This window comes from Staurois parvus, unplaced genomic scaffold (assembly GCF_062004578.1).
Source record: "Staurois parvus isolate SC_StPar_1 unplaced genomic scaffold, SC_StPar_1.0 ptg000414l, whole genome shotgun sequence".
Taxonomy (NCBI): domain Eukaryota; kingdom Metazoa; phylum Chordata; class Amphibia; order Anura; family Ranidae; genus Staurois; species Staurois parvus.
Window position 1 is genome coordinate 7,326,610 of NW_028318210.1, and position 26,477 is coordinate 7,353,086.

General features: G+C 47.1%; 1 long non-coding RNA gene across 1 annotated transcript; it reads left to right on the forward strand.

Moving 5' to 3' along the window:
- Window positions 1–232: 232 nt before the first annotated feature.
- Window positions 233–26,062, forward strand: LOC149454959 (uncharacterized). Its single transcript, XR_016314157.1, has 2 exons — window positions 233–679; window positions 22,977–26,062. It is a non-coding gene; the product is annotated as an uncharacterized LOC149454959 (long non-coding RNA).
- The last annotated feature ends 415 nt before the right edge of the window (window positions 26,063–26,477 follow it).

Below are 26,477 nucleotides of genomic sequence, written 5' to 3' on the forward strand. Positions count from 1 at the left end.
GCCCCTCAGCTCATGGCCCCACCCCTTCAGCACATGGCTCCACCTTTCACCACTGCCAGCCCTGCCTCCTCACTGTGTCTTTCCCCCTGGTTATCAAGTGCAAACACCTAGCCCCGCCCCCTCATTCCCATCGCCCACATTTGGCTGCATTATATTTAGTAATGTCGTGTCATGGACTCACCATCTGACATACAATAACAGGGTGACATGGGTGTTGTATTAATATGTCCCTTCCGGGTGCTCTAGTTCCCACATTCCTTTAGTAAAAATGGCCGAATCGGCTTCAGCAAATGCCCGCCCCTCCTCTGAATCCCCTAGTTACCATTTCTTCCTCTATCTGCAGGACTCCTGTGCTGTATAAACATATGAATGGTGGGTGTGACTTGTGTCCTTTCAGGAGAACAGCAAAGACACACCACTCTCTTGGCTGGCCAACTGCTGACTGAGGCCCCCTCAGTTCAACATGCTGATTAATAATCCTGACCCTACCCCTCAGCTCGTGGCCCCGCCCCTCAGCTTGTGACGCCGCCTTCCATCACAGCAAGCCACACCCCCTCACTGTGTCTTGTTATCAAGTGTAAGCAAGCATCTATCCTCACCGGGGGAGCCGTGCAGGACCAGGACCAAGAGGAGGCCGGGGGAACAGTGCAGTTGAGGCGGAGTGCGGGGAACGGCGCAGGTGAGGCGGAGTGCGGGGAACGGCGCAGGTGAGGAGGAGGCCGGGGGAACGGCGCAGGTGAGGAGGAGGCCGGGGGAACGGCGCAGGTGAGGAGGAGGCCGGGGGAACGGCGCAGGTGAGGAGGAGGCCGGGGGAACGGCGCAGGTGAGGAGGAGGCCGGGGGAACGGCGCAGGCGAGGAGGAGGCCGGGGGAACGGCGCAGGCGAGGAGGAGGCCGGGGGAACGGCGCAGGCGAGGAGGAGGCCGGGGGAACGGTGCAGGCGAGGAGGAGGCCGGGAAAACGGTGCAGGCGAGGAGGAGGCCGGGGGAACGGTGCAGGCGAGGAGGCCGGGGGAACGGTGCAGGCGAGGAGGAGGCCGGGGGAACGGTGCAGGCGAGGAGGAGGCCGGGGGAACGGTGCAGGCGAGGAGGAGGCCGGGGGAACGGTGCAGGACCCAGAGAAGGTTTGTTCTGTGTACTGCTCCCCCGAGGATAGCCCATGACAGTATACAGTGGGGGGAGCACTCACTCACCCTCAGGAAGGGGAACAGAATCTTCAATAATGAAAGAAATCGGGGGCTCCTGACAGACTTCAGTATGGAGGGGGGGGCTGACAGCTGAAACTACACCTCATGTCCAAGGACACAACAGGAGGTGGGAGGCTTCTCCCTCATTAGATAGACAGGTGTCCCCATTTTAGGATTTCTCCTCACCTCTGGTTGTGGGGACACCTCTAACATTTTGGATTCCCCCCTCATTATCTAGCATCTCTCTGGTAAAACAGTTGTCACTAGAACTGGGAGGAGGAAATCCCTGTAACATCACCCTGGATAGCAGTACATACCCAGAGCAGAGGGTCTTATCCTTCCCTACTGTATCCCTGGATCCAGCTACATACAGAAAACCTTTTCGGCTCAACATTCACTGCTCCCCAAAAATGTCAAGTCAAATGTGTGAAGTGCCGGCAGGCAGGAGATTTGTATGTCTGTGGTGTCACAGATCCTTCTGCTGGCCTGTAGCTTTGACCTGACAATGTTCAAGGAGGGAGCAGTCAGCGTCGAGCTCCCTGTTCTGTTTAATGTGTGTCCAGCCCAAATCTTTTAGCTTTGGATGGGTTGGAGAAATAGTGACTGTAGAAAACACCTGACAGGAGTTCTAATCTGATACCGTAACCACTTCACGTGATATTAAAGGCATTCTGTTTTTAACCCCTTTCCCTCCTGAGGATTTACCCCCCCCCCCCCCGAGCAGGACATTTTTTGCGTTACGGCGCTGCATTACTTTGACTGACAATTGCGCGGTCATGCAATGCTGCACCCAAATGACATTTACGATCTTTTTTCCCAAACAAATAGAGGTTTCTTGCGGTGGTATTTGATCGCCTGTGTGTTTTTTATTTTTTGCACTATAAAAAAAAAAAAGAAGCAACAATTTTGAGAAAAAAACAATGTTTTTGACTTTTTGCTATTAAACATCTTCAGTAAAAAATCAAATCTCGTCATAAATTTAGGCCAAACTGTTTTCTACATGTCTTTGCTAAACAAAAATCCCAATACGTGTAAATTAATTGGTTTACGTGAAAGTTCTAGTGTTTACAAATGGCGGTATAGATACTGGAATTTTTTTAAATTTTTACTAGTAATGGGGGCGATCAGCATCTTGTAGCGGGACTGCAGCAGGCATTCTGGCACTGGGGGGTAACTGACTTGGTGTCACTGACAAGCGTAGGGGCTAAACGCAGGTGCTGGCAGGTGCCTGGGCTGATCCCGCTAATGCTGCGTTTTTGGGGACACTATACTAATGTGAACGTTGGTATAGTGCTGATTTGATTAAAGATATTGATCCGTTCAGGCACTATACTAGCAATGGAGGTTTATTGTGTATGAGCGTGTTCCTGGCAATCAAGGGGTTAAATGTGATTACTGGTGTACTGGCGGACAATCTGATGCTATCTGGGAGGGGCGTGAAAACCACGGGAGCGCAAATCACTCATATATATATATATATAGATAGATATATATATATACATACATGTGATTTTGTGCACCTGTGCCGCCCTGTAGCAGTATTTCTGCTATAGGGCAGTCAGGAAGCAGTTACATAAGCGGTTTGTGTTATGGCGCTGCATTACTTTAACTGACAATTGCGCGATCATGCAACGCTGCACCAAAATGAAATTTACGTATTTTTTTCCCCCACGAATTGGGCTTTATTTTGGTAGTATTTGATTGCCTGTGTTTTTTTAATTTTTTGCGCTGTCAAAAAAAAAACCCTGACAATTTTGAGAAAAAAAGCAATATTTTGGACTTTTAGCTATAAAAATATGTCCAGTAAAAAAATAAAAAATCAATAAATTTAGGCCAAAATGTATTCTGTGAAATGTCTTTGCTAAAAAAAAAAGCAAAGTTACACTTACAGTAATGCCTTTTCCAGGAGTCTTCCAGGACAGCACCTTGAGAGACCAAGGCTCCTTCCCACCTGAGAAAACACCTTCACCCAAAATAAAAGGTCTGCCTCTCCCCTCACGACCTCAGTTCACGATTAAGCACTTCCGGTCACCTGGAGAGACAACATAAGAACACAGAAACCACAATAAAACGTATCTCATGAAACCATGCTACAGAGGGTGGGTAACCGGTGCTGTCCTGAAAGACTCCTGGAAAAGGCGTTACCGTAAATGTAACTTTGCTTTTCTCCTTTTTCATCTTTCAGGACAGCACCTTGAGAGGATAAGTGAGTACTCACCCCTAGGGCGGGACCACCTTACGTCCGAAGGCTTGCTCCTACACCGAGACCAGGTCGAGTCTGTAATGTCTGACAAAGGTGCCGTGACTTTACCAAGTTGCAGCTCTACAGATCTGCCCCGGGGAAGCACCGGCCCGCTCAGCCTGTGTGGTCGCCGTGGCATGGGTAGAATGTGCCATAATGCCCTCCGGGACCTCCAGGTACTCAGCCCGATACGCCTGTCCGATTGCTAATCTTAGCCACCTAGCTAACGTGCCTCTGGAAGCCTTCTGACCCTTCCTTATGCCCGAAAAAGAAACAAAAAAATTAATCCTTCCTCCGGAACTCTTTAGTCTTTTCTAAATAAAGGAGAACACATCTCCTTACATCCAGCAAGTGAAACCTTACTTCCTGGTCACAAGAGGGATTAGAACAAAAAGAAGGCAAAATAATAACCTGACCTCTATGAAAACTCGAGGCCACCTTGGGTACAAAGGCTGGGTCTGTCCTAATTGTAACCCTATCTGTAAATACCTGAAAAAAGGGGCTCTAATTGACAGAGCTTTTAGTTCACTCACTCTTCTTGCAGTTGTAATTGCTACAAGGAAAACCGTCTGGAGCGTCAGGGACCTTAGGGAGCTCACGTCCAGAGTTTCAAATGGGGATCCCGTCAGTACATTGAGAACCGTTGTCAGATCCCATTTGGGGAACGGCCTGCCCCCCGCTGGTCTTTGTCTGGCCAAGGACCTAAAGAATCTAGCTATGAGTACCTCCTTGGCTAAAGGGGACTCCATGAAAACACTTAGAGCCGATACTTGGCTCTTTAGTGTACTGACAGCCAAACCCTTGTCAGCCCCTGCCTGCAAAAACTCCAGGACTGTCACCAAGCTATAAATGTCCACCGAGGCCTGGGTACACCATCTATTGAAGCATTTACAGACCTTCAGATTGCCCGGGTCCCTTTTTTCCTATTCAGGAGCGTGGCTACTACCCTACCTGAGAGCCCTTTGGCTAACGAGCTGTTCCTCAGAAACCAAGCTGATAGGTTCCATCTGTCCACCCTGGGACACAGGACTGGGCCCTGAGATAGCAGGTTCCTTCGAGGTGGCAATATGCAAGGCGGGCGTGTTGCTAGGGCCACCAGCGTCGAAAACCACGCTCGTTGGGGCCAATATGGAGCTACTAGGATCAGGGAGGTTTTCTCGGTTTTGAACTTCCTTAACACTGCTGGCAGCAAAGGAACTGGGGGAAAAGCATAGCACAGGGGAAACACCCGATGCTGTGCTAGAGCATCCACTGCCAAAGCTCCGTTCCACTGATTTAGCGAGAAAAAACTGGAACCTTGGCGTTTTGGCTTGATGAGAATAGGTCTATGGATGGAGACCCCCACTCCCTGACGATGGCGTGGTAGACCTCCCCATTGAGTACCAATTCTGATTTCCTCAGCTGCCTCCTGCTGAGGAAAATCGGCCACCTGCTTCAAATCCCCCTTCAGGTGGACGGCAGACGAGGCTAGATTTGTCTCTGCCCAGGAGAGCAACCTCGCAGTCAGGACCCATAAGGTCCTGTTTCGAGTCCCTCCCTGCCTGTTCACGTATGCCGCCAAGGTCGAATTGCCCGAGAGGACGAGTACGTGTCGGCCCTTTATCAATTCGTGGAAGGAAAAAAGGGCCCACCAAACTGCTCTGAGCTCCTTTCAGTTTGAGGACTCCTTCCTCTCTTCCGGAGACCAAGAACCCTGCGCCAAGAACTCCCCCAGGTGTGCTCCCCACCCTTGGGCACTCACGTCTGTTGTAATTTCCCTGGCAATGGGAAAGACCCAAAGCAACCCCTGGGTTAAGTTGCTTGCCTTCCTCCACCACCAGAAGGTCCTCTTCACCCTGGGAGGTATCAGGGTACCAAAGAGTCTAAGGATGCCTGCCGATGATCCCAGAAGCTCAAAATGAACAGCTGGAGGGGCCGTAGATGTAACCCTGCCCATTGTATCGCCAGAATGGATGAGGTTAGAAGACCCAGAATTGACATGGCTTCCCTTAAAGATACCACCTGGCTTCCTAGCAACTGCCTGATTCTCCCGTCTGGCTTCAGGATCTTCTTTGGAGTCAGAAAGGTTCTTTGAAGGGTGGAATCTAATTTGTAGCCCAGGTATACCATCCTCTGGCCTGGGACCAAACTGAAGATTCTTGGAGAGGGGGAAAGTTCAAAGGGCAAGGCCCAAAAATTGCAGGTGCCATGTCAACCCCGGACCCTGAAATGCTAGTCTGAGAAATTTCTGACAGGTTTCCGCAATGGGCACGTGCAAATAAGCACCCCTTAGGTCTATCGAAGCTAGAAATGAGCAGGGGGGGGAAGAAGAGATCTGACCATGAAGATTGAATTCATCCGGAATCTCTTGTACCTGATGGCTTTGTTCAAAGGCTTCAGGTTTAGAATCAGCCTGTAAGATCCCGAGGACTTCCTGATGATGAAGACGTGTGAGTAAAAACCCTGCTGACCTCTGCAGCGGGGACTTTGACCACAATGTTCTGCTCCTGTAGAGAAGCGAGGAAGGCTGACGCTTTTTGTGCGTACCTTGGCAGGTTCGTCACCAAAAACCTGTGTGGCGGTGGCCTTGTGAATTCCAGGCGGTACCCCCTCCTCACTATATTCAGGACGAAGGGGCTGGAGATCTACGCTTCCCACTGTGGGAGTAAGACCCCCAATCTTCCTCCCATGGGGGGGAACAAAGTCATTGTGGCTTCTGGGGCAGCCCTTCTGAATTTGAGCCCAGGGATGGGTTGCCTCACATCCATGGCCTCCCGTCCCTCTGCTAGTAGAAGGGACCACTTCAGTATGTTGGGGGGGGGGGGGGGGAAGGTGTGCAGTACGCGCTTGGGGCAGGGCCAAGTTCTCAACCAGAGACTTAAATGAGTCGAAGGTACTTGTCAGCTCTCTAACCAACTTAACCAGGTCCCCCTGTGCCAGAATCTCCTCCCTAACCAGCCCTCCGATACAGGACCCACACAGCACCTTTTTCCCAAGAGTCCTTGAGGGTCACTTTCCATGAAAGTACCTCCGCTTAGACCCCTTGTCAGGGCTCCAGGTATGACCAGAGGTGTGCGGACTGACACAGGGAAACGCAGGCTTCAGATAAGGTATAAACAATTTATTAAGACTAACAATACAAAACGCAGTGCAAAACTAAACCTAAAACACAGTGCAAACAAACAAAACCAAACCACCCACAGATAACAATACATACAAAGCAAGAGTCGTCAGGCAGGCCAGGTCAGTTGCAAATGGGCAAACGGAGTACCAGGAACAGGCGGGAGAGTGGTCGGGGTCACAAGCTGGGTTCAGTAACGGGCAGCGCGGTGCAGAGGGTCAGGCACGAGAATGGTCAGGGTCACAAGCCAGGGATCAAACAGGAGAAGTCAGCAGAGGTCAAGATCAGGCAGGGTCAGCAAAAAGTCAGGCAGAAACAGGAACACAGGATACAAGATACAGGGGCCCATGGAAAAACACACACCAAGGCCTTGACTGTGAGTCTGGCCATTCCTTAAATACAACCCCTGCAATCAGCTTCAGGTGTTTGGCTGACTGCAGGGGTGAGTCTCTGATTGCTGAGAGCACCCGCTGGCCAGCCCTGGTACTGCAGCCCACAAGGCAGGTGAGTCCCACCATTATTGGCAAGTCCATTCCTGACGCTCCTTTTGTGTTTTGAGCTTCTCATGGGCCTTTACCTGTAGCATAAAGAGAAGAGGAGACCCAGGGAACCCATTACCTTCAGGGAACTCTTGGCCGCCCCCCCTCTTCCCAGGCAGGGAGTGGGAGCTACAGACCTAGGCTTTCCCCCTCTCCCCACCTACCCTGGCACCTCCAACCACCAGAGGGCTGGGAACACCCCTTGGAGCTAGGGGCCCCCAGGTAGGGTAAAGGGCTCCACTGAGCTGCCTATCTGTAGCTGGCTTTTGCTGGCCTCGCCTGGTCCCTGTGCCTCTGTAGGATACAGCACTCACACCGCCGAGAAAAACGCTGCCCCTCATATCCTAGGCCGCAGCCAGAAGCCGGAAGCCGCGTCCTGGGAGAAGTCCCGCCTCTTCCGCCAGAAATTATGTCGCCTATCATCCGGCGTGGATCCAGCTCCAATTCCGGCACAGTGTGGGACAGTGGAACTCCTCCCCCGGTCCCTCTGGACACCGAACACGAGGGCGCCCGGCTCCCCTACACCCCCCTCGGTGGGGGCCGGGGCACAGCCTGACATGTAAGCGCAACCCCCCTGGTCCCTTCGGAGGGGACCCACCTGTCACTGCGCCACCGGGGGGGGGGGTAGATACCAGCTCTCTGGCGCACACAACCCCACAGCTACACTCCTCTACTCCTTCCTACCAGGCCCTCCCGGTCCTCTGACCGCACCTCGACTGACCTCCATAGCTTGTCTCCCCAAAGGAGGAAACACTAAAAACTGTGGTTGTGAGCGGAGAGGCAGACCTTTTATTTTGGGTGGAGGTGTTTCCTCAGGTGGGGAGGAGCCGAGGTCTCTCAAGGTGCTGTCCTGAAAGACAAGGAAGGGAAAAATCCCAATATGTGTAAATTAATTGGTTTACGGGAAAGTAATAGTGTTTACAAATGGTGGTATAGATAGTGGATTTTTTTTATACTAATGTGGTGATCAGCGACTTATGGTGGCAATCAGCGACTTATGGCAGCATTTAGTGACTTATGGCGGGACTGTGGTAGACATTTTGACACTTGGGGGAACTGACTTGGGGTCACTGACATCCCCAGTGACACCAATACAGTGATCAGTGCAACAAACAAAACACTGACACTGTACTAATGGCACTGAGGAGGAAGGGGTTAACACTAGGAGGCAATGAAAGGGTTAACTGTGTGAGGGGAGTGTTTTACTAGGGGGCGGGAGGGGATGTACTTCACTGTTACACACTGTTCCGGAAGGCTGTGCCCAGCAATCCGGAACAGTGTGCTGAAAACTGACAGGGAGGAGAAAACAATGCATTCTTCCTCCCCATCAGTGCTTGACGGCAATCGTTACGATCTAACTGCACTTTTGGTCCCATATGGACTCAGAAGATCAGCTTGCTGAATGAAGACTCCAAAGTAAGCTCCCTCCTGATAAGCATCTTTGTATCAGCCATATTCCTCATTAAAAAGAACTCAACATAGTGCTTTATTCTTTTAAACTTTTATTCATCAATTAAACATAAGAAATACACTCACGTTCCGGAGGTGTATTTTGCACAAGGTATGATGAACATCCAGTGATGTACTGAGTAAACACAAGATGGCAGTATCATCTCAGCAGTAGAGTCCTATACATGCTCAAAACAGACACCATATGGGTTGTAATGCAAGGCAAAGCACGGCCCACTTTCTGAATGCTATTTCCTGCTATAATGTCCTTCCAAGAGCCATTTACAGAGTACTACAACCGCTGTCCCGATGAATGGTAATGTCATGATGTCATCTCCACACTCCTCCCCTTTTATCTTCTATATATATATTTTTATTTTTTCACTTTGTTTTTTGTTATATAAGGATTGTGCCATTGTTTTATGTAGCGCAGCATCTCTTCACAATCAGAGTGCTTTAAGATGTCTGCATTTCCTAAGTGTCACTGAACTTCTTTGAGACAGATCATCACTTCAGTGTCACTGAATTTTCCCAACTGCTCTGCAAATAGTTTTTACAGGGCTGGTTTGCTGTCCCACCACCCAACCTTGTATCTCAGAAAGGGCTTGGGACCAGCCATGGCACAGTTAAAAATATTTAAAACTTGAATATTAAAATGTTTTCCTTATACCCCCAAAAAGGGGCAAGGAACACAGGTCCACTTAACCAAAAGGCCTGGTGGACCACATGAAAAACAATGGTAAGCAGTTTCCCACTTTCCGAAGGGAGCACAGAGTCCCCCTGAATTTACGTGTGCTTGCACATAACCCTCACGCGCAACCAATGGACGAGCTCTAGATCATCATTTCAGTGTCACTGAACTTTCCAAATCATTCTGTAAATGTTTTTACAGGGCTGCTTTGCTATCCCAGCACCCAACCCTCCTCTTTTAGCAGCACAGACTTGGGACCGGCCAAGGTAGAGTTAAAAATATTGGAAATTGTTCCTTATACCCCCAAACTGGGACATGGAACGCATAGGTCTACTTAGCCACAAGGCCTGGTGGATCACATGATGAGCAGTGGAAAGAAGGCTTATACTTTCGGAGGGGAGCATAACCTTCACGTGCAAACTTTGGATCAGCTCTACACTGCAATGAACAAATTCCAAGTGTTATGGAATAGGGTCTTGGCCATTTCTCTCAGAACCAACAACTCTTACAGAAGTCTTCACTGCCTCAGCGTCACTGAAATTCTTTGAGACAGATCATAACTTCAGTGTCACTGAACTTTCCCAATCATTCTGTAAATGGATTTACAGGGATGGTTTGCTGTCCCATCACCCAACCCTCCTCTTTTCCTTATACCCCCAAACTGGGGCAAGAAACACAGGTCCACTTAGCCACAGGGCCTGGTGGACCACATGATGAGCAGTGGTAAGCAGTCTTATACTTTCGGAGGGGAACATAGTATCCCTCCCGAACTTTATGTGGCTTGCACATAACCTTCACGTGCAAACTTTGGATCAGCTCTACACCGCAATGAACAAATTTTAAGTATTATGGAATAGGGTCTTGGCCATTTCTCTCAGAACCAACAACGCTTACAGAGGTCTTCACTGCCTCAGTGTCACTGAACTTTCCCAATCACTCTGTAAATGGATTTACAGGGATGGTTTGCTGTCCCATCACCCAACCCTCCTCTTTTTGCAGCCCGGGCTTGAGTGTCAGGGATCCAGGTATGACCAGAGATGTGTGGACTAACACAGGGAAACAGCAGGCTTCAGAAATGATTAAATAATAATAATATTTATTATGAGCTGCACAAAATAAACAAACACAGTGCAAAACAAAACAAACCTTAAACTAATAGGTACAGGTGCAGTCAAGGCTGGAGAGGTGTCAGGAACAATCAGGCAAAAAGGTACAATGGGAGCAGGCAGAAGAATGGTCTGGAACAATCAGGCAGACAAGGTACCAAAGGAGCAGGCTGGAGAGTGGTCAGGAATAGCCGAGGTCAGGACAGGCGGAGTTCATTCAGGGTCAGGATCAAGCAGAATCAGGAATCAGACAGGATGCAGGTACAGGGGCTCATGGGAAACATACACCAAGGAAATGACTGCAGGTCTGGCCATTCCTTAAATACACCTCCTGCAATCAGCCTCAGGTGATGGCTGACTGCAGGAGTGGGCTTCTGGTTGCTGAGAGCACCCGCTGGCCAGCCCTGGTACTGCAGCCCAGAAGGCAGGTGAGTCCCACCACCATTGGCAAGTCCATTCCTGACATTGAGACCAGCCAAGGCAGAGTTAAAAATATTGAAATCTTGAATATTAGAAATTGTTCCCTATACCCCCAAACAGGGGCAAGAAACACACAGGTCCACTTAGCCACAAGGCCTGGTGGACCACATGATGAGCAGTGGTAAGCAGTCTTCCACTTTCTGAGGGGAGCACAGAGTCCCCCTGAAATTACGTGCACTTGCACATAACCCCCACGCACAACCTTTGGACCAGCTCTAGACCGTAATGAGCAACTATCAAATGCTATAAAATGGGTTCTGGGTCATTGGTCTCAGAACCAACTGCATTTAGAGTGGTCTTTATTGCCTTGGTGTCACAGAACTTGTTTGAGACAGATCATCACTTCAGTGTCACCGAACTTTCCCAATCACTCTGTAAATGGATTTACAGGGATGGTTTGCTGTCCCATCACTCAACCCTCCTCTTTTCGCAGTACGGGCTTGAGACCAGCCGTGGCAGAGTTAAAAATATTGGAAATTGTTCCTTATACCCCCAAACTGGGGCAAGGAACTCACAGGTCTACTTAGCCACAAGGCCTGGTGGACCACATGATAAGCAGTGGTAAGCAGTCTTACACTTTCGTAGGGGAGCATAGTATCCCTTCGAACTTTATGTGCGCTTGCACATACCCTTCATGCGCAAATTTTGGATCAGCTCTAGTCCGAAATGAACAAATTCCAAGTGTTATGGAATAGGGTTTGTGCCATTCCTCTCCGCACCAACAACGCTTACAGAGGTCTTCACTACCCACAAACTGGGGTAAGGAATACACAGGTCTACTTAGCCACAAGGCTTGGAGGACCACATGATAAGCAGTGGTAAGCAGTCTTCCAGTTTTGGAGGAGAGCAGAGTCCCCCTGCACTTTACATGCACTTGCACATAACCCTTACATGCAACCTTCCTTTTGACCAGCTCTAGACCACATTGAGCAACTTCCAAGTGTGATGGAATGGGGTCTTGGTCATTGCGCTCAGAAAAAAACGCGCTTAGAGACGTCTTTATTGCCTCAGTGTCACTAAACTTCTCCAAGACGGATTATCACCGAAGTGTCACTGATTTTTTACCAACTGCTCTTTAAATGATTTTTATAGGGCTAGTTTGCTGTCTCAGCACCCAACCCTCCTCTTTTCACAGAATGGGCTTGGAACCGGCCATAGCAGAGTTTTTTCCTACTAACCCTATACTAGGTCAAATGTCCGCGTTTTCCCTAAATAACCTAGCAACCATCTCTGCCCTTCCCACACAGTGCTTGCTTTTTAAATATATTGTTATTGGGTATGGCTTGTTTCCTTACTGGTTGGACTGTGAAACTACACCTTTCTTTAGGCTGGCCATTAATACTGTCATCCCGCCACAATCTCAGCCAATCAGATATGAGCACATGGATCCACCTTTGTAAAGGTTGCTAAATCTAGCTATTCCTTTCATTCATATTTGCTTATCAGTAGCATCTGTGCATGGTTCCTTCTTACCAATATTAGCCCTGCCCCCTCAGTCCTGCTTTTAATGAGTGCTTGTGCACAGCCTCGATCCTGTCCCTTTAATCCCATGTGCTTATATCAGGTGCAAATGAGAAACCCCGCCTTTTCCTAGATTTCCGTCCCCTCAGTCCTATGACCTATTCTGAGCTGCAGAAGAAGATATAATGATACTGTGTCATGTAATCAACGACCTACATAACCCGAGCAGGCCCCACCCCCTCAGTGTTATCAGCTTGTGGCCCCACCTTTCATCACAGCAGGCCATACCCCCTTATTGCTCATTTTTTTTCTGGTTAACCATTTCCCTCCCGGCCTATGGCCAGATGGCGGTCAGCAAAATCCTTCAGCGTTCCGGGCATGCGCAGTTTGCGCGCCTGCAGAGCTGCGCAGTGGCGCGATCTGTCACCTGCCGTGTACCTCAGACACAGCAGATGACAGATCTGAGTACCGGCCCCGCTGCCGATACCATATGACCTGCTGTGACCAATCAGAGCAGATCACATGACAGTTATATACAATGGATGGCTTCATTCATGCCATCCATTGTATACTAGTGTGCCTAGCTGTGATTGGTCACAGCGATCACATGCACAAGCTGGGCCAATCACAGCCCAGCTGTGTCATGTGATTAGCCATGGCCAAATCACAGCTAAGCACAAAAAAAAAAAAAAGCCCTGAATGATTCAATATCATTCAGGTAAATTCTTTGCTATAAGCAAATTGTGTATAAGCAAAGACCTGTGTTTGTGAACTCTATAACTTTCCTAAAAACTAAAAAATACATCCTAATTTGGGTTATTTTAACCAAAGACATGTAGCAGAATACATCTCGGCCTAAATTTATGAAGAACCATTTTTCGGTCTTTTTTTGTTAATTTAGCAAAAAATAAAAACCCCAGCGGTGATTAAATACCACCAAATAAAAGCTCTAGTTGTGTGAAGAAAATGATAAAATTTTAGTTTGGGTACAATGTTGTATGACCGCGCAATTGTCATTCAAAGTGTGAGAGTGCTGAAACCTGAAAAATGGCCTGGGCAGGAAGGGGGTAAAAGTGCCCGGTATCGCCCACCCTAAGCTGTATCATATATAATAATAGAGTGTCATGTAATCACCGCCTGACATACAATAACAGGGTGGCATGAGCATTGTATTAATATGTCCCTTCTATGTGCTCTAGTTCCCACATTCCTTTAGTAAAAATGGCCAAATCGGCTTCAGCAAGTGCCCGCCCTTCCTCTTAACCCCTAGCTACCATTTCTTCCTCTATCTGCAGGACTCCTGTGCTGTATAAACACATGAATGGTGGGCATGACTTGTGTCCTTGCAGGAGAGCAGCAAACTCGTACCGCTCTCCTGGCTGGGAACCCCTCAGTTCAACATGCTGATTCACAAGTCTGGCCCCGCCCCTCTTCTCATAGCCCCGCCCTTCAGCTCGTGGCTCCACCTTCCACCACAGCAGGTCATGCCCCCTCACTGTGTCTTTCCCCCTGGTTATCAAGTGCAAACACCTAGCCCCGCCCCCTCATTTCCATCGCCCACATTTGGCTGCATTACATTTAATAATGGAGTGTCATGGACTCACCGTCTGACATACAATAACAGGGTGACGTGGGCGTTGTATTAATATGTCCCTTCCATAAGCTCAAGTTCTCACATTCCTTTAGTAAAAATGGCCGAATCAGCTTCAGCAAATGCCCACTCCTCCTCTGAATCCCCTAGTTACCATTTCTTCCTCCATCTGCAGGACTCCTGTGCTGTATAAACACATGAATGGTGGGCGTGACTTGTGTCCTTGCAGGAGAGCAACAAAATTGTACCGGTGAGGAGGAGGCCGAGGGAATGGTGCAGGTGAGGAGGAGTTCAGAGGAACGGTGCAGGTGAGGAGGAGGCCGGGGGAACGGTGCAGGTGAGGAGGAGGCCGGGGGAACGGCGCAGGTGAGGAGGAGGCCGGGGGAACGGCGCAGGTGAGGAGGAGGCCGGGGGAACGGCGCAGGTGAGGAGGAGGCCGGGGGAACGGCGCAGGTGAGGAGGAGGCCGGGGGAACGGCGCAGGTGAGGAGGAGGCCGGGGGAACGGCGCAGGTGAGGAGGAGGCCGGGGGAACGGCGCAGGTGAGGAGGAGGCCGGGGGAACGGCGCAGGTGAGGAGGAGGGCGGGGGAACGGCGCAGGTGAGGAGGAGGGCGGGGGAACGGCGCAGGTGAGGAGGAGGGCGGGGGAACGGCGCAGGTGAGGAGGAGGGCGGGGGAACGGCGCAGGTGAGGAGGAGGCCGGGGGAACGGCGCAGGTGAGGAGGAGGCCGGGGGAACGGCGCAGGTGAGGAGGAGGCCGGGGGAACGGCGCAGGTGAGGAGGAGGCCGGGGGAACGGGGCAGGTGAGGAGGAGGCCGGGGGAACGGGGCAGGTGAGGAGGAGGCCGGGGGAACGGGGCAGGTGAGGAGGAGGCCGGGGGAACGGGGCAGGTGAGGAGGAGGCCGGGGGAACGGGGCAGGTGAGGAGGAGGCCGGGGGAACGGGGCAGGTGAGGAGGAGGCCGGGGGAACGGGGCAGGTGAGGAGGAGGCCGGGGGAACGGGGCAGGTGAGGAGGAGGCCGGGGGAACGGGGCAGGTGAGGAGGAGGCCGGGGGAACGGGGCAGGTGAGGAGAAGGCCGGGGGAACGGGGCAGGTGAGGAGGAGGCCGGGAGAACGGCGCAGGTGAGGAGGAGGCCAGGGGAACGGCGCAGGTGAGGAGGAGGCCAGGGGAACAGTGCAGGACCCAGAGAAGGGAGGGAGGCAGAGTTGGTTTGTTCTGTGTACTGCTCCCCCGAGGATAGCCCATGACAGTATACAGTGGGGGGAGCACTCACTCACCCTCAGGAAGGGGAACAGAATCTTCAATAATGAAAGAAATCGGGGGCTCCTGACAGACTTCAGTATGGAGGGGGGGGGGCTGACAGCTGAAAATACACCTCATGTCCAAGGACACAACAGGAGGTGAGAGGCTTCTCCCTCATTAGATATACAGGTGTCCCCATTTTAGGATTTCTCCTCACCTCTGGTTGTGGGGACACCTCTAACATTTTGGATTCCCCCCTCACTATCTAGCATCTCTCTGGTAAAACAGTTGTCACTAGAACTGGGAGGAGGAAATCCCTGTAACATCACCCTGGATAGCAGTACATACCCAGAGCAGAGGGTCTTATCCTTCCCTACTGTATCCCTGGATCCAGCTACATACAGAAAACCTTTTTGGCTCAACATTCACTGCTCCCCAAAAATGTCAAGTCAAATGTGTGAAGTGCCGGCAGGCAGGAGATTTGTATGTCTGTGGTGTCACAGATCCTTCTGCTGGCCTGTAGCTTTGACCTAACAATGTTCAAGGAGGGAGCAGTCAGCGTCGAGCTCCCTGTTCTGTTTAATGTGTGTCCAGCCCAAATCTTTTAGCTTTGGATGGGTTGGAGAAATAGTGACTGTAGAAAACACCTGACAGGAGTTCTAATCTGATACCGTAACCACTTCACGTGATATTAAAGGCATTCTGTTTTTAACCCCTTGCCCTCCTGAGGATTTACCCCCCTTCCTGAGCAGGACATTTTTTGCTTTACGGCGCTGCATTACTTTGACTGACAATTGCGTGGTCATGCAACGCTGCACCCAAATGACTTTTACGCCTTTTTTTCCCACAAACAGAGGTTTCTTGTGGTGGTATTTGATCGCCTGTGTGTTTTTTTTTTTTTTGTTTTTTTTTTTTTTTGACTTTTTGCTCTTAAACATCTCCAGTAAAAAAATTTAAAAAATCAAATTTCATCATAAATCTAGGCCAAAATGTTTTCTACATGTCTTTGCTAAAAAAAAATCCCAATACATGTAAATTAATTGGTTTACGTGAAAGTTCTAGCATTTACAAATGGCGGTATAGATACTGGAATTTTTTTTTAAATTTCTACTAGTAATTGGGCCGATCAGCAACTTGTAGCGGGACTACGGCAGGCATTCTGACACTGGGGGGGGAACTGACTTGATGTCACTGACATCCCCAGTGATACCAATACAGTGATCAGTGCTTATAAAAAGCGCTGACACTGTACTAATGGCACTGGGCAGGGAGGGGGTAACATCTTGGGCAATCAAAGGGTTAACTGTGTGCTGTTTTACTAGGGGCTGGGTGTTAGTTCTTCACTGTAAGCACACTACTTTGCATAGCAGTTTGCACGAGCTGACAGGGAGGAGAACTGTTTTGTTTACATCCCCAACGAAGATGTTCGGCAATCACCGGGTGCTGGCGAATAATCACCAGCCGGGACCCAGTGATTGATGGCCACGAATGGTGGCGCAGGTAGGCCCCCTACCCAAAAATGCAAAAACATGTATATATTTGTGATTATGCACACCCCTGCGCCCTGTAGCAGTACATTTGCTATAGAGCGGCGGGAATGCGGTTAATAGAAAACATTTCATACTTGCCTGATGTGTGCAGTGGATTTGCACAGAGCAGCCCAGTCCCCGCCGGCGCTCCTGGCCCCTCCCTCCTGCCGAGAGCCCCAGAGCAAGCAGCTTGTTATAGGGGCACCGAAGCAGGCTCATTCCCGAGCCTCTGCTCTGCATGTCCATTCACACACAGAGCCGTGGCTTGGCCCTGCCCTCTCTCTCTCCTTATTGGCAGCGGAAGCTGAAGGAGGGAGGGTCCCCGGAGAGCTGAGACTCTCATGCGCATCGCTAGATCATGATGGGCCTTAGGTAGCTATATGGGGGAGCTGCTGCACACAGAAGGTTTTTTTACCTTCATGCATAGAATGCACAAAGGTAAAAAACCTTGAGCTTTTACAACCACTTTTCCACTTGCCTACCGGGCACTTTTACCCCCTTCCTGCCCAGGCCAATTTTCAGCTTTCAGCACTATTGCACTTTGAATGACAACTGCACGGTAATGCAACACTATACCCATATGAAATTTTTAGCTTTTTTTTTTTTTTTTTTTTTTAGACAAATAGCATTTTCTTTTGCTAGTAGTTAATCACCACTGGGAGTTTTACAAATGTATTTTGAATACAAAAAACATTTTTCTTTGTTTCCGTTATAAAGTTTTGTAAATAGGTGATTTTTCTCCTTCACTAATGTGCGCTGATGATACTGCACCCAATATGCGGCACTGAGGGAGGCACTGAAAGCCGGCACAGATGGGCCCTATTAGTCAGTACTAATAGGGCTACACTGATCATCAGGGTACTGATGATCAGTGTAGATGTCCCCCTGTCAGTGTGAGGAGAGGACTGCCGATAACCGACATTTCCTATTTATACTTTGATCAGCTGTGATTGGACACAGCTGATCATCTGTTAAATGGCGGCTCTGATTGGCCCTTTACCTGGACACATGAGCAGCTATGTCCAAAGGACGCAGTGATCAGATCGTGGATGGTGCACATCCCAGGAGGTGTGCGGGAAGGGGGGTTCTGGGAGGACGTTCAGGGATGCCCTCCCATAACTAGTCGGCCACGTTGTAGATGTCTTTTGGCTATAGCACAGTCAAGAACTGGTTAAGCTGCAAAAGATTTTACCTCTTTCATTACCAGGCCATTATTTACTATTCAACACTGAACTACCTTAATTGGCAATTGCCCGGTCATGCAGCACTGTACACAGATTAAATTTATATCATTTTCTTCACACAAATACAGCTTTCTTTTCGTGGTATTTGATCCCCACATTGTAATTTTTTATTACATAAACGAATAAATGTTGAAAAAAAGATATTTTCTGTTATAAAATATATCCAAGAAAAAACATTTAAAAAATCTAATTTCTTTATAAATGTAGGTCAAAATCTATTCTGCTTAATGTCTTTGGTCAAAAAAAAAATCTCAATAAGTTGTATATTAATTTGTGTGGTTTGTGTGAAAGTTATAGCGTCTACAAACTATGGTGTATATATATTTGAAAATCAATCACTTCAGATGTACTGGCGGTCTCATTTTTTGAGATAAAATGCCAGGACAATACAAATACCCCACAAATTACCCCTTTTCTGGAAAGTAGACAGTCTGAGATATTTAGTAAGAGGACTTGTGAGTTTTTTTAAGTTGTAATGTTATTGTCACAATTTTTTGGAAAATTAAGAAAATAAATAAAATTTGTGTATTTTTCACAATTTTTTTTTTTTTAATTCACATACTGTCACTAGCACAGTAGAATTTCATTATATGGCTGGCGTGGCAGCGATCATGGACACTGACTGGTGACAGTATGTTTAAAAAAAATTAAACAATTTTGAATCCATTTTTTTTTTAATACACATATTCATCAGAGTAGTTCAGTGTCACCATAATATTACTGTACTACTCTGGTGGGTTATAATGATTTTTTTTCTTTTACACTTTGATTGCTGATACAGGGAAAATCATTGTACCAGCAATGCTTTGAACTGTCATGAATGAGTTTCATTCATGGCAGCTGTGAATACTAATGATCTGTGATTGGCTGCAGAAACACATGGTACAGGGTGCTGTGATTGGACTAGGTACCATGTGATAGCTGTGGGCCAATCACAGCTCACTTGTATCAGAGCTGTTATGAATGAAATTGTGATCCCCAGTACCATGAGCCACAATCCACTGTGTCCTGCTGACACAGCAGTCTCGAGGATGGGGGTGCACAGTACCCCCATTAGACCGAGCAGGCACAATGGCATACATGTACATGATTGTGCCTGCACTTCCTGCCCCGCCGCATTATATGTACTGTGGCAGGTCGGTAAGTGGTTAAAGAGACCTTGTCACTAGACCGTTCATAACAACAATCTTCCTATAAGATTTATATGTGCATTGAACATTTGATGTACACTATATTGCCAAAAGTATTGGGATGCCTGCCTTTACACACACATGAACTTTTACAGCGGCATCCCAGTCTTAGTCCGTAGGGTTCAATATTGAGTTGGCTCTTCTGGGATGGCTGTCCACAAGGTTTAGGAGTGTGTCTATGGGAATGTTTCATTCTTCCAGAAGCGCATTTGTGAAGTCAGGCACTGATGTCAGATTCATCCCAAAGGTGTTCTCTTGGGTTGAGGTCAGGACTCTGTGCAGGCCAGTCAAGTTCCTCCACCCCAAACTTGCTCATCCATGTATTTATGGACCTTTTTATGTGCACTGGTGTGCAGTCATGTTGGAACAAAGTTGGGAACATCAAATTGTCCAAAATGTCTTGGTATGCTAACGCCTTAAGAGTTCCCTTCACTGGAACTAAGGGGCCAAGACCAACCCCTGAAAAACAACCCTACACCATAATCCCCCCTCCACCAGACTTTACTCTTGGTACAATGCACTCTGGTAAGTACTGTTCTCCTGACAACTCCAAACCCAGACACGTCCATCAGATTGCTGGACAGAAAAGCCTGATTAGTCTTTCCAGAGCACACATCTCACTTGCTCTAGAGTCCAGTGGCGGCATGCTTTTACACCACTGCATCCGACGCTTGGTGATATAAGGCTTGGATGCAGCTGCTCGGCCATGGAAACCCATTCCATGAATTTCTCTACACACTGTTGTGCTAAACTGAAGGCCACATGAAGTTTGGAGGTCTTTAGTTATTGACTCTGCAGACAGTTGGAGACTTCAGCACACTGTGCGCTTCAGCATGTGCTGACCCTGTTCTGTTATTTTACGTGGCCTACTACTTCATGGCTGAGTTGCTGCTGTTCCCAGTTGCTTCCACTTTGTTATAAAACCACTAACAGTTGACCGTGGAATATTTAGTAGCAAGAAATTTCACAGATGGACTTATTGCACAGGTGGCAACCTATCACGGTACCACGCTGGAATTCACTGAGCCTTTGAGAGCGACCCATTCTTTCACACATGTTTGTAGAAGCAGTCTGCACGCCTAGGTGCTTGGTTTTATACACCTGTGGCCATGGAGGTGACTGGAACACCTGAATCCAGTGATTCGGAGGGGTGTCCCAATACTTTTGGTAATATAGTGTATGTTATTTACTTGTAAAAGCCTCCTAGGCGTCCAAAAGCACTGAGATTGCTGCTGAGTGACGCCATCTTGGATGTGATGTCAGCAGCCCCAGCAGACTCAGAACTGTCACTCAGATGACACTCTAAAGTAGTGGTGGTCAACTTTCTTGATATGGGGGGCTCACATCCTTGATACCACCATAGAGCCACATATTAAATTCAGGAATCCATCAGACTGCAGGCGCAATCCGAGAGACTGTTGGAGACTGTGGGTGTGATCCGAGAGACAGTCAGAGACATCTTACATGAGACTACTAATAGTATAATGAGTAAATACAGGTCCGTGTCTGCAGGAGGCCTGAGGGCCACACAAAAAGTGCTATAGGGCTGTAGATTGGGCAGCAGGACACTAAAGTGTTCCCCTTCACTTCTCTCCCGACTGCTATATATAAAAGGTAACATAGGGAGGGTAGGAGGATCTGGGCCAGCACAGCCAGTAATAAGACACTTCCAAATGAAGTGAAGGATATGATGTTCAAGAAGGGAGTGGGCGGTGCCAGGGAATTTATTCTTTTCTGCATTATATAAATAAACCACATCCCAAATATATATACAAATTAAACTCCCCACAGCACAATCAACACCTTCACCCCTAAAGATGTACAAATATTATACAGAAAAGACTACCAAATAGTTGAAAAACTCCTCAAATAAATAATAGTTCAGTCCAATTCCTAATAAGTCCAACAATTATAAACCATAGCCTTCTTGTGTAATCACGGTGAAAAAATAGAGTCCAAAAGAAATATATCCTTCCAACGATTTCCACGATAAATGTTCCCTCAAAAAAGAGAAACATCACATAGTGCATTATCTATTAACTACATCAAAACATGTGACATCACTCAAGTGAATAACCCATCAAAATTATTTGCAGTGCAAATAGTGAAAAATAGTCCTAGAAACTGTGAATCAAACGGTGAGACAACACTGTGTGTGTGAATCACTCTTCAGTGTCCCCGCACAAACCAACACTGTGTACATTTCTATTTATAGTAAGGAGTGGATACCCTTACCAACAATCCAAAATAATGACGCTATAATATAATCCAATGATTAGTGGGAAATGGCCCTCCTGTAGATCTCCACAAGGCATACACTGTCTCCACGGCACTACCTGGATTCAACAGCCATAGTACTCCAAGTATCCCCATACACCTTGCTCCATATGGTTGTTGTCAGGGCTGCCGGTAAGACCAGAGATGTGTGAACTGACACAGGGAAACGCAGGCTCAAGTATGGTGTAACAATATAATTTATTAAAGGTTATACACAAATATAACACGCACAATATAACAAAACCAAACCACCAACTGATAACGGAATGTACACAGACAAGAGCAGTCAGGGCTGGTGAGGTGGAGTGGTCAGGCAGGCCGGGTCAGGAACCATCGGGCAGACAAGACACAAAGGAGCAGGCAGAGCATAGTCAGACGGGCCAGGTCAGGAACAATCAGGCAGACAAGGTACCAAAGGAGCAGGCTGGAGAGTGGTCAGCAATAGCCAGGGTCAGGACAAGCGGAGTTCATTCAGAGTCAGGATCAAAGCAGAATCAGGAATCAGGCAGGAAGCAGACAGGATGCAGGTACAGGGACTCATGGGAAACATACACCAAGGCACTGACTGCAGGTCTGGCCATTCCTTAAATACACCTCCTGCAATCAGCCTCAGGTGATGGGTGACTGCAGGAGTGAGCTTCTGGTTGCTGAGAGCACCCACTGGCCAGCCCTGGTACTGCAGCCCACACGGCAGATGAGTCCCACCACCATTGGCGAGTCCATTCCTGACAGATGTACATATATGAGGGATAATCATAGTGTAATACCGCCAAGAAAGATGCAATAATAAACTTTAATTCAAAATGCTCACATTGTTTAAGCCTTTAAAACTGCTATAAATACAATAAAGTAACCTTTCTGCCATCCAGGAACGTCCAGGCTCTCACAGGTGATCCTTTCCCTTTTCCAAAATGGCCACTGGTGTACTTCTGGTTCCCGTGTGCGTCTTGATGTCACGTCACTTGACGCGTTTCATCGTCGACTAAATCATAAGGGATACGATCGTCAAGCAGGACGGTTCTATTTATAACCCTCCTCTATAAAGCGCCGATACACGTGCCGCCATATTGAAGAGGGGAATATTGCCCTTACTCTCCGGTATATGCTGGGAAGAATACCGCAACAGAGACCCCTTGTATAGCAATAACATATAATCCTACCATGACACTAATACCATATATAATTCTAAATCTATTGCACATATTCTATAAAATCACATAAATATACTCATCGGCTAATGTATCTCTACTTTACTCTATATATACCCATGAGTGTAAAATAAATAAACCTATGATTAAATACACACATAGGGGTTTATTTACTAAAGCTGGAGAGTCCAAAATCAGACTCCCTTCTGCATAGAAACCAATCGGCTTCTAACCTCAGCTTGTTCAATGAAGCTTTGGCAATGAAACCTGGAAGCTGATTGGTTTCTATGCAGAAGGGAGTCTGATTTTGGACTCTCCAGCTTTAGTAAATAAACCCCACAGTGTCTAATAACATAATTATAACTTTCTTTACAGCAGAATACTGGTAACTACAGTGGAATAATGTTAATTAAGGAGGAGCTCTACCTAGTCTGAATCCATCTAACTAAATTGTTCTGTATTGTTTCTGAGTCTTTACATTTTTCATATTTTCCTTTGTGTAGGTTTCACTATGCTGCTTGGATTTGGGACGGGACGAAGAAGTCTTCGGCATTATGGAATATGAAGATCATCTCTTGAACCCAAGTGTTATATTTCATAAGTGGTGGGCATAGGCATGTTTTCCTCCTCTTGGACTTAAGCGGCTGGAACCCACTGTCATTGTGCTTGGAGCTTTGGGTTCCGCAGTCTTTTGGGTCCTGTGAATTGTTCCAGAAGGCTGTGGGGAAAAGGAAGGGCTGGAGATTGCCACGACGAACTCGTCTGGAATTGGGAGCGGGTACCTGTCAAAACCAGGTACCCACTCCCCCCCAAAAGTGCCAAATGTGGCAGTGGAGGGGGAAATGATGTCAACAAGCGTAACTTCCCCTTTTGTGTGGAGTTCTGCTTTAAGTTGAATTTGTATGTAAGTTGGAACACACACGTTTTAAGTATAACTCCTGCCAAAACATGTATTTAAAGTTTTGGATAGTGTAGAGAAGAGTTAACTGGCCATGCAGTGATGTGGGATTGCTGACAGGTCCACTGGACAGTAGATAGCAGCATGCGGTGTGCAGGCAAATGGCCACCTGGCTGTTTCTGGGACCAGCAGGATGTCATGTTGCCTCTGTTCTTAAGTATGAGTCTCATGGAAGTCGGATGTTTATAACTCAGCGCTGAGCGAACTATTGGCGCTTTATAAATACTGTATAATAATAATAATAATAACTCGAGAATGGATGTTTGTAACTCGAAGACTGCCTGTAGTAATTGTAACGACATTTGTTCTATAGTATCATGAGGTAGGCCTTCAAACAGGTTTTTTGTCAGTAAAATGTTTGTTTATTAAGGATTAATACAAAGCCTTACAAAGCAAAATACAGTGGAATATGTGTACCGAGTAAAAAAAGTGCCAGAAGGCATATTACAGGACATAATAAAGAGTACCTAAAGGCAAAACATTTTTTAGTCTTGGATAGAGTGAAGAGGATTAAAACATTGGCCATTTTTTTACTGCTGTCTGTGCCCCCTTGGTCCTGTTTACCATTATTATTGAAAGTGAAAGTAAAAAAAAATCCCAAATTGTGGGCAGTCCCTAGAAAAGTAATAGTGGGAAATACTTCCATTGGGGACACTAGTTTTGGTGAGCTGGCTGTCTCCAAGGAATTCCCTTGCTTGGATTTCCTCTCACTTCCTGTTTGGCTATGGTACAAGAAGTGGAGGGAAATCTCCCCAATGGGACACAGATAGTGAAAAATAAATCTGACGGGTTAAAACCCTTCTTTACTCTATCCAAAATGAAAAAAAGTTTTGTCTATAGTTCTACTTTAAGAAGTAACGATGTATGTAATTAACATCCAGTAATGCAGCCTACCATCGCAAGGATATCCATCCACAGTCAGGAGGAGAGGGGAAGAAGCGGGAAATGGGGTGGAGGGGAAGGAAGGGAAAACAGGATTAATAATATCAGTGGTGCCATGTGGAGGAGGTTTTTATATCCAAAAGTTATAACACCTGCCTACCGATGGGGGGTAAATTGAATATGTTGGGGTAGCACAGTTGGGGTAGCACTAGGGTTGACAGTTCAAATCACAACCACAGCACTACCTGCCCAGAGTTTCCATGTTCTCCCTGTGCCTAGGTGGGTTTCCTTGTAGGAAAATCTACTCTGGTAGGTTAATTTGGCTCCTGTCTAAATTGGCCCTAGTATGTGTGTGTATGAATGTGAGTTGGGAACCTTATATTGTAAGCTCCTTGAGGGTTGGGGACTGATGTGAATGTACAACATACATAAAGCGCCGCATAAATGGACAGCAATATACAAGTATGTGTAATAATATTCTGTCACCTATTGTTTGACTCAAAATTTGCCCAATAAGATGTATTAACTCACTAAATATGTATGTATTCCCACTCAAGTATGCTGAAAGCATGTGAAAAAAAGTGAAACAAAAAAAACACACAATACACAAACACACTTGTGTTCCTAAACAGGGTGAAATAACAAATATCACTGAACCACACCTGATAAACACTTGGCATAAATGAATGCACAAAAGGTGTAGTGCGACAATGACTGACGAATGACACTATTGTGCCTATTTGAACTGAACAATAAGACGGTCAGGATAAATTAAACTGACTAAAGACAATGTTCAAGGACTATTAAAATCCTTCCACATAAATGTGCAACCAACACGTGACAAGTGCCCACATATAAAAGTGTATATATACCAGGGGCGGACTGACCATTTGGAAACGCGGGCACTGCCCGAGGGCCCGGGGTCAGTAGGGGGCCCCATGAGATGCCCCTGGTACCTTTTTCATAGGCTTTTTTGAGTTTGGGCAAGGACACAGGGGCCCCATGATCACCTATTGCCCGGGGGCCCCATGAGTTGTCAGTCCGCCCCTGATATATACCGTGCTCAAGTCCCCAAACTTGGGACTAAATGCTATATAAATAGCAGACAGACTACTGAAAGCACAAATTTAAATAAAGTGACACTAAAAATATATAAAACATAACTTAAATACATATGCAAAATTGTCCACAAAAATTAGTGCCACCAATATTATACAAAGCAAAAACAATCATCCACGTGTGTGATCTTCAGTGTAGCTGGATATATTGAAAACTCCAGCAATAACCATAAATAATGCAGGTGAAAAAAAGTGGGATCCTTCACTGGTAAGATTGCCCCCTCACCCCACCCCACAGAGTCAAAAAACCTTCAGGACTTACAGGTATTACTGATCCTGGTATCCGGGTAGTTTTCATATGGTATAATAAAACTCAGCCTCCTCATAGGTATTATAAAGGAAAAAAAAAAAGAATCCTCCCATAGCGTGATATTGTTTCATTTATTTAAGTTGTTAAGATTAAATAAATGCTCATTCACATGTAATAAGCCAAAAAAGTGCTCACAAAACCTACTAGGACCTAGGGGAGGGGCTCTGACGTCACGGCGCTTAAAGGCAAACCACACAGCAAGTATATGGGAGTGTGGCAAACTTACTAAGGATCATTCAAAATTGTACAAAAAGCGATTTTTATCTGTTTATTATGCGAGTGCATTACATTTATTTAATAAATCTTTTAAAAAGAGGATAAGGCACTATATTTTCTTTTTAATTACATGGAACATATATACATGGAGGAAAAAGTTTGAAAGGAGTCAAGAGACCCCCTAGTGGGAAGAGAGATAACTCCATCCATCCATCCGCCTCCAGGAAAATGATCTCTAGGTAACAGCGAGACCCCCCGATGGGAAAAAGGAAAAACTCCATTCATCCATCCATCTGGGATACAGGGATTTATCCATTTGTCCACCTCTGAGCCCAATTAAAGGGACACAAGCTTGTATGACCTCACTTAATGGTTTGGTCATATACGTCAGGTGAGAGCACAACTGGTGAAGGAGCACAATATATTTATAAATTGGTGGACTATATTTGTTTGGTAATATACCATTAGAAGACACCATAGGATCACGGATTGTTTGAGGATTTTTTTTTAAGATATGCAT